Below are 12,889 nucleotides of genomic sequence, written 5' to 3' on the forward strand. Positions count from 1 at the left end.
CACGTCTCGCCATGCCTTGCGTTTTGTGAAATGTCAGTGATTATTATAAAGACGTGCTTTCTTTTGCTGTTTTTTATATTATAGGACTGTTTTGTCTACGTTCGTAGAAATCGTTGTGCTCAAACTAAGTATAAAAAAGTCGTGGTTCCACTTCTCACTGCAGCCCGCATTAAGGTAGAATTCCGCGGCCAGTTCTAATTTTATTAGACGTAAATCAAGTCATTTTAAAAAAAATATATATATATTCAATAATAAATAAAAACAGGGGCCAAAAAATAAAAACATCCGAAAATCGGAAAACGTTTGGAACAAGCAAAAACTTTTCCTCGCATTGTTCAGAAACCGGCGTGTGTAATGTGCGTCATCCACATATATGGTTTCTTCAAGGATTACGCGATTTTTGTGCACCAAACACCCTGGTGCATTTTGTTAAAAAACAAAAATGTGTGAAGATATTTTTTTGTTTTGATTTGCATGCATTTTTTTGTTTGTTTCTTTCACACATGTGCTCCCAGCTAAACTCGAATTTTGCCTCTGTTAAAAACTACGTTATTCTACAGCTTTTAACGTATTCTTCACGTTTTGAAACAAACTTTCCGAATTAATTTTTTTTAGTTTGACGTCGTTAGGAACCAGAACATAGGCGCCCATAGACGCATAAGTCTGCCGTGCATGTTGTCCAGCTTTCGAGACGTGTTCAGGAATGGCTAACGCCAAGTATGAGCAGCGAACGCGACCTTGCGAGAGAAGGCTCGCTCGCAAACCCTTTACGGGGCCTGAGAAATTCCACGTTCACCGCGCAGGTAGTATGCGCAAGCGTGGAATTTCGCATTTGAAAGTCAGATGCGCCAATCACGAACATCAATCTTGATGATCACAAAAGCATGGTCGAACGCCTATACATCAAGCGACGCGGACGTGGAACGGAGGCCTCCCTTATGCCCCAGTCGTACTTTGCCCTGTCACGGGGCGTTCTCTTCCCTTCTTTCTCAGCCTTTCCCGCTTGTTCCCAATACAATATTTTAGGATTTCCGCCTCCAATATATATGTAGATCGTGGGGGAGCCTGGATGTGCGACAAACATTTTATTCATTTCCGAAAACTTTTTTTTCCTCTGTTTGAGAAAAAAAAATATCGGCATAAAAAAATACAAATTACATCTCAGTTCTGTTTACCTCGCTGAAACATAGCATTTGTAAATAAGAAGCGCGTACGCGTCGTCGGGTTTAATATGCAGGGTGCCGAGCGAAGTTCTAGCGCAGTATCCAATACCGGTCTGGCGGAGCAGAATGTTTGCGAAGCAAGCCCAACGGCGTCCCGTATTTTTAGGGATTAATGGAACGTGTTTAAAGGTCGACAGTGATGCGCCACTGCTGGCAAGAAAAAGTAAACAATGCGTTATGCTGTTTCGGAGAATCATTAAGAAACGTTGTCTGCATAGCATGTTTCATTCGTTCGACCTAATTTAATTACAGCATCGGACGACTGCACACAAAATATAAAACGTGACAAACAAAACGAAGATAATTTATTATGCCTTTCAACAGAGCCTCGTGTGTTGCTGAGTAATAATTGCATAAACCAATAGCTCGGTTTAACTTAAAAGACACATGCAAAGGAAAAAAAAAATTTTTTAGACAGCTTAGATGGAAAAAGGATGTCATAAAACGATTTTACAACGAAGAAACAAAATTTTTAGAGCTATATTTACGGCGCTATACGAATTTGTAGTTGGCGCTCGCGGGAGCCGCCGCTGGTCACGTGGTAGGCCCGCGCGCCGCCGCGCTGCCTCGCCGCCGCACGCTGTGCGTTGTGCGAACGCCGCTTCAACGCGTTTCTCCACGTCGCCGTCGCCGCCGCCGCACAAGTTCGTCTGCTTCGGGGCGCCGCCGCCGTCGCCTGACCGGCGCACAGGTCTATCCAACGAGGTAGAGGGGCTTAGAGCGATAAACCGGGGTTCCGGTCTGCACTCGAAAGTGACCCCCATAAGGAGGCTGCCATTGTACGCAAATTTGACCACACGTCACATGACCAAACCAAATACGTGACGTCACAGGAAAGATGGCAGCGCCCATGCAGCGGCTGGCCCCAGCTGGGCCGGAGCTTGTCGGATACTTTGTTGGTTGTCGTTCGTCTCGGCGAGTTGATTTCAGACGCGGAAGCCGTCATATGAGGCCGGTCGAAAGCGAGTTCAGAGTTCAACGTGGTGTTTGACGTAGGTATAACGTGAAAATACGGAGGAACGGTGTGCATTTCGCTGGTGACCGACCGGGATATTGCCACGGAAGAGACAATCTGACCTACGTTGCTCGGACCTCGGATTGATTCGGATACCGCTAGGATAAAATTTAAGGCGACGTTTCTGTGCTCTCGTTGACCATCGGAATCTTCGAGGTTTTCAGTGAAGCGTGTGCAATATATTTGGATACACAGTTTAGCGACGGAAATTGCGTGAGTAGTGCTTGGCGGTGTGCAATCGTGGTGCAGCTTCGATCAAATGACCGAGGGCTTACTTCGGTTGTGCGGCGCACCGGAAGGCTGCCTTGAAGCTGGTAGTTCCCGTGCCGTGCTGAATGATGCTGTGCTGCTTACAAATTGTTCCGGCGTAGAAGTGCACTTTCACGGAGCACAGGTGTGCGGCGCACCGAAGAGCTGCCTTCAAGCTGGTAGTTCCTGTGCCATGCTTTAGGTGATGCTGTGCTGCTTCCGAAATTGTTCCGGCGTAGACGTGCACTTTCACGGAGCACAGGTGTTGCAGTTGGTATTGATCCCGCTGGTCTGTCGCACGTTTCGTCAACACAAACGTTTCATCCACACTCGTTACGCGAATTGCAAGCTGTCCGGACATTGCATCGAGCGTGTTACGTACCCAGCTCACGCCGCTTTGTGGCAACAGTCTGCAGTGGCTCATTACCAGAAAAGTGGTCCCACATCCATTTCAGTTCAGTTCGTCCACGGCAGTCGCCAAACCCCGAAGGAGAGGATTTATTCGGACAGAATGCCACTAAAGCAATGCAGCTTCTCCAGTGGTCAGGATAGATTCTCTTCTGCGAGTTTTGTTATACTGTCACGGATCCTTGTTCCAGTCCTAGCTTCTATCAATATTCACTATTCTGGGACACTGCAGGTCATGCTCAGCAGTAATCGTATGTTCTGGTGGAGGTGCTGGGCACCCATAGCCCTTCACTCTGTGTGAACCCGGCGGCTCTTCAGCCGAGTTACTCGATAATGGGACACGGCTGGCGGACTATCCTGCGTCTTACACCCCCGTCGAGCCGTGAGCAAAGTCCTGACCCGATCCTGGCAGAACAACCGCAAGACGACCGAATACCACAAAAAGTAACCTCGGAAATACACCACGAAGCACCTGAAATCCGAGCCAGTTGCTGCTACCAGGAAAAACCACCGGAATTCGGTCTCCTGTCAGAAAATCCGAAGCTGACTAAGCCAACAATGACAAACCTGTAGCAGCAAACCGTGTCCCCTCCCACCATTGTTTGCATGCCCGTCGCAAATCACACTCCGACGCTTTTTCACGCAAGGTGTATGAAGACGTCAAGGACTGGATTGAACAATATGACAGTGTCGCCCGCCACATTGGGTGGACAGACAACCAGCTCCTGCAGAACCTATACTTCTCGTGGAAGAAACTGCCGGCGCTGGTCTGAGAACCATGGATCCTCCTTAACGTCATGGGAAGTTTGCAAGATCGAGCTGAAGCGCGCATTTGTCAGCCAACATCAACGAGAGAGAGCCGCATTCTTGATTCTGTCCAGGACACTGCCCCAACGAGAGCGCCACCGCACTCGTGGAGGATGTTTTGCGCTTGATCGAGCGCCCACGCCCACGCCGACCTTGATGCTACAGAAGACAAGAACCTAAGAATCCCATGCCCCTCACGGGAGGGACAACACCTTCGGCAGCCTTGTCCGCAACCCCCAACAACAGTCGAAGTGTTCATATCACCGAGGCTTCCAACATGGAATGTGCACTGCATGCCCGAGCCTGCCACTATGAACAACTTCCCGGCGTCTCGACACTCAAGTTGTCCAGCTACTACTTCGACGCCAGCCTCCCAGGCATCCACGACATCATCCACGACGTTGTCTGGGAGGAGATCAGGAAGCTACTTCCTGCCATCAGTTGCCTGGCTTTTATTTTGATTGCCGAGATTGTTTCGGAACAAGTTTGACAGGTATTTCAACCGAGACTTCTGCGAGCGAAGCGGCATCTGACAAACCAAGGGCAACTTACGCCACAATGGCATGACGACCGCCACCGGCTGCCTCTTAGTATTCAATGCCAATTCAATGAGACACTCCAATGCCGAAGCATTCCCGACATTGTGTGTAGGTTTGTGCTCAACAAAGTACACCGAGGAAAACGTAGGTGATGCGAATGTGCGACCGAAAACCGCTTTGCTTCCACTGCATGAAGCCGACCATGTCTTCCAAAGCAGCCCGTACCAATGAATTGGTCTGCGATGGTTCGTGCCAAACGACCCTCGATTACGTCTCGAGGAGCGACCACGGGAGATTAAGGATTACCTTCGGCGACCTTTGTCCCTGATGCCGAAGGTGCTGAATCGAAGATTCTGAATCCCTGATTACCCCGAAGCTCCTCATGTCCATCACCTCAACAAGAGGTATGCACGACAAAGCAGGTGAGCGGCGATGCAGTGACAGTGGATTTGGTGTTGGTTGTCGTCCAAGGACAATACCTAAAAATTTGCTGACATCAATTTTCTGTGTCCACTCCACGAAGCACACAATTTCCAACTTTGAGGGAGAATGCCCCTGAGTGACTTGAAGGAATAGAATGGTTGGTTGCTCTCAAAAGTGAACTGCAAGCATCACCAGACTTGGATAGCAAACAAAAATTGTTGCCAGCTATCAAGTCAACGGTACAGCAAAAGGCACAGCCACGTAAGCAATACATGCCCGAGCTTGCTGCATTGATGCCGAAAACTACCAGGAAAATTTTCGGATTAGAAGCCAGCCCTGCAGCTTCAGTGCATCAGACGTCGGTGGCCGCACATGACGTATGATTACAAGACAGCATCAGTCGGTCAAAGTTGCCACTCGACCAAACTGAACACCGACGTGCCAGGAGCGTCATCCGACAACAAGGTCCACAGGTACTACGACTGAACGCCTGACACGAGACTGTCGCAGAAAGAACTCGTTATGGAACCATTTCCTAAGAATCAATAATTATGTAATCAAGTGGAAATAAACATATTTGATACACTAACCAGATAAACATATTTCCGCTTGCCTTCATGCCTTGAGAGTCTACACACCGAGAATTGTGTCCACTGCACGCTCTGGACCTTACGAGGACACTCGCATCTCTGACCCTTCAATATTAATTAAGGGGTCATACCAGACTGGCAGACTTCTTGCAAGGGGCTGCACTCGTTCAACCTTTCCTGAACATGTGGTGCATCCGAAAACCAACTCCAGAGATGTGAAAATGTTATTTATTAATTTATTCCTTCCAGGGGCCTTCATAGGCATTGCAGAGAGGATACTTAAAACTACACACATGATAATAGCATTAAAGCACACTGCTGTAACTTGTTAAATGGAGAAACAAACATACCTCTGAGCATATAGTTTAATAGTATGTGTTGATGCATTGTTATATAGCATGACACTTCCTATATGTATGACACAATAGACCCTTTGCAGAACCTTATCAAGCAACACAACTGTCACCATTTTTTTCGGCGTAAAGCACACGAATGGGCCCCAGTTCACGTCGAACGCTAATGCAGCATTCGAGTCCAATACGTGCTGAGCCGAATTCACAGGGATGGCGGACATAACATTCTTGTCGAACAAATGCCCAAAGTCTGAAAGCTTGGGGTAATTACAATAGTAGCTACTGTAATTTGTTTCATCAGAATTTGGCAGACGGCAAAGGCTACCGTCTCGGTGAGTCAATACACACATTGGAGAGAGGCACATGACAGCATATCACCAGAGTGCTTGTCTGCACAGATTTGTCACACACCTTCGCTCCGTCTCTCTGATTGGCTCGAGGGGGCTGTGGCGGTTGGCCTTTTCCAAGTAACGGTGATGCGAAGTATAGACAGCCCACACTTTTAAAAAGAGTCTATTGAAGAGACCGAAAGGAATGGTAGTCAACATTTTTCAACAAGACTGCTCTCCAGGCAAGGGATGAGCACAAATATGAATCATCTTACCCAGGTAATTAGAACAATTAAATAATTGACCGACTAATACAATGCACTCTTGATGGAAAAGAGTCTAGCTGCAATAAATCCTACAAAACAGAAAAAATGCGCAGTTAATCTACGCATGCACCAAAACATTTGTTCTTATAGCAAGTCGAATAGCTTTGAAGCAGGTGCCTGCAACGATTTATTCTTCCCCATACTCAGTAAAACGCCATCCTCGTAGCTGAAAATAAGGGTGCACTTCGCACTCACACACACACAAAAAAAGAGGAAGAAAAGCGATCGAATGTAGAATCGTGGATTAGCACAAAAGAATCGCAGGAGCTTCCTCGCTAAAAGTTGCTATGGTTGTTCGGTGACGGAAGGCTGAACCAACTTCCCTTAGGCCCTAACGCGACGTATACATTTCGCGTAGATTCTCAGATATTTCAACGTTCAAACAAAGCTAAGAGAATGCGAAAATTTCATGTTAAAAGCACTCAAAGTTCTATCGGTCCTCGGACACATCCCGGAATCCGAGCACCGGTACGGCGATGCTGTCTCACAGGCGTTAATATCCAGATGATCCAGAGCGATCTTGCGCAAAAACGGTATAAAGTCTCATTCCTTCATATTTTCACATTATACCTGCGTCAGCGAGCACGAAGAAGCCCGAAGTCGTCGGAAAGCAGCTGCACATCACGGCTACCGCGCACCGAACAAACTCGCATCCGCCAGCTCTGGGCGCTGCCATCTTACCTGTGACGTCACGGCTCTTGGGAGGTCACGTGACGAGTGGTCACATTTGCGTAAAATATGGCGGCAACCGGGGGGGTGCCACTTCCGAACTTCCGGTTTATCACTCTAAGCCCCTCTACCTCGTTGGGTCTATCACGTCTGCTTGCGCTTTTTCAGGAGTTTCCTTTGGGCTCTAAAAGTTACTTATTCGTCTTGGTTTTTTGTTATACTTCAAACAAAGATGAATAAGTTACTTTTAGAGGCCATAGGAAGCTTCCGAAAGAGCGCAAGCACCACGTGATAAATAAAGACCAGTCACGTGATAAATACAGACCACTTTTCCGCGGTGCCCGCGGGCGCCAACTACAAATTCGTTTTGCGCCGTAAATACAGCTCTAAAATTTTTTTTCTTCGCTGTAAAATCGTTTTATGGCGTCCTTTTTCCATCTAAGCCGTTTAAAAAAAATTTTTTTTTTCCTTTGCATGTGTCCTTGGGTACTCCGCCGATTTCTTCATGGTCCCCGATTTGCTTGAAATTTTGCTAAACTCGCCAAACAACATCGCCAAAATAGTATCCCAAATATTAGGTCAAAATAATTTTTTTTCACGAAGTTATTGAATTTACAATTTTGGTCCTCACCGTGTTTTTCAAACTGAAAGTCTCTACTGGCAACAATGAAAAAGTGACGTCATTGGAAGTGCAGGGGTTCACTCTTTGGACTGTAGAATTTGTTCCCAACTGATTTGAAGCAGTTTCATGGTGTCAAATGAATGCCTTGGAAGCTCGCTCCAGTCCCCGCGCTCCAGCACGGAACAAATATTTGGCATATTCTATTTTTTAGACTACTCGCCCGACTGGCAAGCTGAACTTCCACTGACGTCACGGCCCCGAAAAGGGCGGGTATATTTGAATGTCTGTTTTTGCATCATTTTCATTTGCCGATTTCGCAATAACTATTATGAATTTCACGATATTAAATAGCATTCCAGAAAGGGTAAAGGCCTGGGAGTCAGAAAATATAGTTAGTTGAGGTAGCTCAAAAATCGGCGGAGTACCCCTTTAAGGCTGTGTTTACGTTGAAACTCCTACACATTCCATAATACAGGAATACGGAGATGTCTGCGCGCTTGAACAAACGTATTCCGTCGTACATATTTTGTTTTAATCAAACTTTTTCATGGAGCGATGCAACTGTTTTTTTTTTTTTACTTCAAATAAATTGTATTTAAAATGAATTCCGGGCGTTCAAAACTAATAAAACACGCTATAGTTTGTATGCCCACCCAATGGGAGTTACAAAACGTATAATGAAAAAGTGAGCAGCAATTGCCCCCTCAACTAGCTAACAGAACTAGCGGCCACCTGATTCTGTGCTGATTATTTATTCATTTGGGGGCTTTTGTCTCAAAACGATGGAAGTCTTTGTATTAGACATATAGGTACAAAATACGGCATGCTCATAAACAGCTATACATTCATAACATGCATACTTTCACTCATACAATCTCATAAAAAAGGTTTAAAAAAATATGGTAGCTATATGTGCAAGAGTGACTCAACTTCCCGTTTAAAATATTTGTAATTAAAAAAAATATCCACAGTTAATGGAGATGTCATTAAATGTAAGTTGCATGCGAGTAATGGGACATGGCTTCCGCTGATGAAAAGGATGACATTGGCTGTGTTCCAAATCTCACCCAAATGGATCCGAGTTACACCGGCGGGTCTTGTCACGTGACAACACAGATTGAAAAGCGCTGGAAGCGGGTAGGTTTTGAAACGCGAAGGTACAAAACGCTTACCCTGGAGTAAGATCGAGTAAATTTTGGAACACGGCCATGGGCATGCATGTCTGCTAACACGGATAGGTGCGTGGAAATATGCCACGAATGTTCGTATCTCTTTCCAAAGCACAAAGCACGTCGTGCTGCATTCCAGACACGGTTGGGATTCCGCTATTCTCGTCATTGCACTGATTAGGCACGATGAACATAAATTGCGCGAAGGACAGACAAGGGTATAGGCATAAAGACGGGACTTGTGCTAGTCCCGTCTTCGTGTTAAGGTTCATGTCCTTCCTTCGTGCTATTTGTGCCCTCATCATGCTTTACTAACTACCCCACCTTATTATTTTATTATAAATTGGACACGAGACCGAATGCTTGTTGATGCAGTGCTCACGCAATGCTTTTGTCCAGTGTAGAAACCGCCTTTGAATAGAGTCACTACGAAATAGTCTCCGTGAATATGTCAAAACAGCAATCCTCGTAATTACGTCCTCAAATATTACGAAGGTGCGACTGAAATTTAAAAAAAGGGGTTTTATCTTTGAAATTAGACCGCGGCAAAGAAACTGTGTAGTGGCATCGCATGCGAGTATACTTAAATTATACTGGTGCCAGCATGCTTGTGTAAAGTGAGAAACATTTCAAACCGACGTCGTTTCCCACCCCTTTCAAGAAACTCTTACAAAACGGTAATATTGAGCTGATACTTTGGTCTCCGTATGCATGAGAATTTTTTTTTTGTCATCGTACCGACAATAAGTACGAAACATGGTTGATCCTAGCCAGCTATGCTTCGTCTCAAACTAGGACGGAGTACAGCCAAAGCTACGACCTGCCATGTGCAAACACAAAGTCAGTTAAGAGCTGTGTGACATTCGCTACTCCAGTGGCGTTCATTTAATCCCCTTTCTTGTCGCGCCAGGTTTTGCTGCACATTTGTATAGTCGGTTGCACCGCTGTCATCTACTCCACGTCTTCTCCGTGGGGTCACGTTGCCTCCTGTAAAGTTGAAAATGTTCCAATGCGTGTATGAAAACGACGCGTAATACACATAACGGAGCAATGCACCACGTGATGTCTAGCTTGTTTATGATTAGACTTTGTGGCACACAGCTTGGGCTGTAGGGTGATGAAGCGAAGAATCAGTTGATAATTTTGGGAAGCTACTCGAAATGGGCGCTAGCAGGGCAAGCTTGAAAACCTGCGCTTACGGTGGTAGCCACTCGATCATTCGATATGCAAAGCTGGACAAAATACAAAAATCCCAATAAACTGCCATTTGACGGCTAACAGAATTCGTATACCTATTTTACTTCCTTCATGTGTTCAAACTATAAGGATATCCTATCTATAGAGCATTTCGCTCTTTTCTGCACACAGGAATTATAGAATTACTGAACCCACCTTACTATGACAACAGACGTGTGACTGTTTCCGAGGGCATTGGCAAACTCTTTTTCTTGGGATGAATACTTTCTTATCTGACTCAAGGGTTATAAGTACAGCTTTGGAATACCTAAGGTCAGCTTAAGACATCTAAAATAATAAGCACATTCTAAACTCCCTCATTACTAAGGCCTGATTGCATCATTAAAATAATATACACTAAATATAATACGTTCAGATCATTGGCCTACGCCCCTAATTGTTCAAGTACACGATGAAATAATAATGACGACCATATAAGTCTGCAAATTGATAGCAAATTAGAAAAAGTGTCGCGCTTTGAGAGTTGGGGCTTCAACGACGCGTCTAAAATTCGGTGGTCGCTGTCGCATGGCCTTTATTATCAGCGTCTAGTGATTAAGGCTAGATTATGAGCACCCTTGGGACATCTTAAAGGTTATTCACTGTAGAAATTGATTTATTCATGCTCGGAGATGGCCTGGTATTCAAAGAAGGCGTTCTGCATCGTCAGACGGCTGTTAAACCATTTGTATATGACACATGGAGTCGCCAAAAACTAGGGCCTTTTTGTTCTTCAAACAAGCACTCGGTTGATGGAGCAGTCACTTACGACAATATTAATTAGACCTCTCTGTACCGAGGATGTAAAGAACATATACCACGATTTGTGCGTGGAACTTTTTTTTATTGCCCTCTAAGATTTGCCAACTCATTAGGTTGCGCACATCATGCAAGCCATTGTGCTTATGCTCGTTTAAAAATCCGATTTAATCCTGGTTGCCGCAAATTGGCGCAGGCTTAAAGTCGTAGTCGTACTGCACGAGGCACTTTACAAAAAACACTGCGCTCACTGCAGACCTATATGACAAAATTGTCTGCGGACTCAAGTATCTTCGAAGCACGTTTTCTTTTTTAAATATGTAATGTTTCGAACGTGTCTACAAAAATAGAGGTGATCGGTGGCCGAGTGTGTTAGCGCACCACAGCTTGGAGCACGGAGAGCGAAAGTTCGCTTTGCAGAAAGGCTCCCAGGTTCGATCCCCACCCCTGCCCGTTTCACCGTACCGGCGTGCAGTCGTGTATCACTATACTGTGTGACGCACGTTAAAGACCCCAGGCTAGCGGTGCTACTGCATTGAAAAAATTGCTTATCTACAGCTGAGACACCGGACGTCCATTGAGGATGACTAATTTCTGGCTGCCTAATCATGCGCACGACACGGTTACCATTTTGCGTGCCTAAAGACGGGTTTTGTCTGACCAGTGCGACGGAACCGTCATGCAAGAAAGAAACGCGCCTGGCCTGAAACAGTGTCTGTAGGTTGTATTTTGTACGATGTATTCGCGATGTGACAACGGTTTCATGGTTGCGGAGAAGGCGACAGGGTAACCGACATTTCGGTTACACGTCAGAATATCCCGCGGCCGTCGAAATTGTTTTTTCTGTCTTTCACGCCCCACATGTCCTTCGTTTGCTACTCGCGTTAAAGCCCTAAAGTGATTTTGATTAAAAGCGTATCTACATTGACCGATCTATCGCGTCATCGCAGCTCCCCTTCGGGTGTCGCTGTCACCCGAAGTGTTGACGGCGCACGTGGGGCACCCGGCGGTGTTCCGGTGTGCCGTGTCGGGCCGTCCCGCTGCCGAGGTCCGCTGGGCCAAAGACGGCATTCCGCTGGTGATCGACCGGGCCAGGATCCAGCTGCTAGACGAGCGCCAGGCCCTTCGCATCGGAAGCGTCGACACGAGGGATGGCGGCATGTACCAGTGCGCGGCGTCCAACGCCCACGAGAGCGCCCAGGGCACCGCCCAGCTCATTCTTGGAGGTACGCCCCGCCCCGAGGACAATCCAACCTTGTCCCGTTTACACGAACGCCTCTGGTGGCTATACAGTCATGTCTCGTTAATATGAACCCTGTTAATACGAATACCCTTTTATATCGAACACATTTCCCGGGTAAAACTGAGTATATAGAGGCATTTTTGTCTGGTTCTTATAGACAACTTAGGCTATTGACGCTTTTTGTGAAGAATGGAGATGTCCGTATTAAGGTGACGTCATTGTACTGAAATTTTTTATCGAAAAATAGTAGGGTTGTTTATATAAAAAAAGTACTGAAATTGAGTTTTGATTTATCGGTCGAACTGGTACACACGCAAGATGGCTGTGTCTTTTCAGAGCGTTGCCTGGTCGTCCTTTCCTGCATATTCTTTCTGGTGACGTCACCAAAACGAGGTTAGAGAGCCTTGTATGGGATGGCTCACAACATGTAGACACGCGATGTGTGCGAACGGAGGAGCAGACGGCTGAACACGTGATATTTGGTTGTAGATTGTTTCACTCTTCAGTTGCCGATGGCACGACTAGGGGGTGCAGACCCTTAGTCAAGCCTTCCATAGGCTTTTTATCTGAACCACCACATCTTTATCATATGAATGAGGATTTTATTTTAATTTAATTTAGTGGAAACATATAAGTTAACCACAGCAAAAAAAAATGTTGGGAATATGGAGATAATAAAGCAACGGTGATATGAATGGTTTCGTAAGTCGAGAGACTGATGCATTTTATTTTTTTTATTTTGTTTCTATCAATGTGTAGCGCTGAACGGGCACGCACCCGGTTGCGAACAGTCGCTGCAGTCACACGGATTTTTTTTAAGTCAATATTTTTTGTACATTTTTTAACAATATTTTGTATATTTTTAACAATATTTTGTATATGTATGTTGTATATAAATATATTATGTACAGAATACATTGTGAAATTAA

The 12,889-nt window shown here is 45.6% G+C and overlaps 1 pseudogene; it reads right to left on the bottom strand.

Annotated features, from left to right (window-relative positions):
* Positions 1-12,889, bottom strand: part of LOC120838122 — a 105,411-nt pseudogene that overhangs the window by 92,389 nt on the left and 133 nt on the right.

This window comes from Ixodes scapularis, unplaced genomic scaffold (genome assembly GCF_016920785.2).
Source record: "Ixodes scapularis isolate PalLabHiFi unplaced genomic scaffold, ASM1692078v2 PGA_scaffold0__279_contigs__length_252992795, whole genome shotgun sequence".
Classification (NCBI taxonomy): Eukaryota; Metazoa; Arthropoda; class Arachnida; order Ixodida; family Ixodidae; genus Ixodes; species Ixodes scapularis.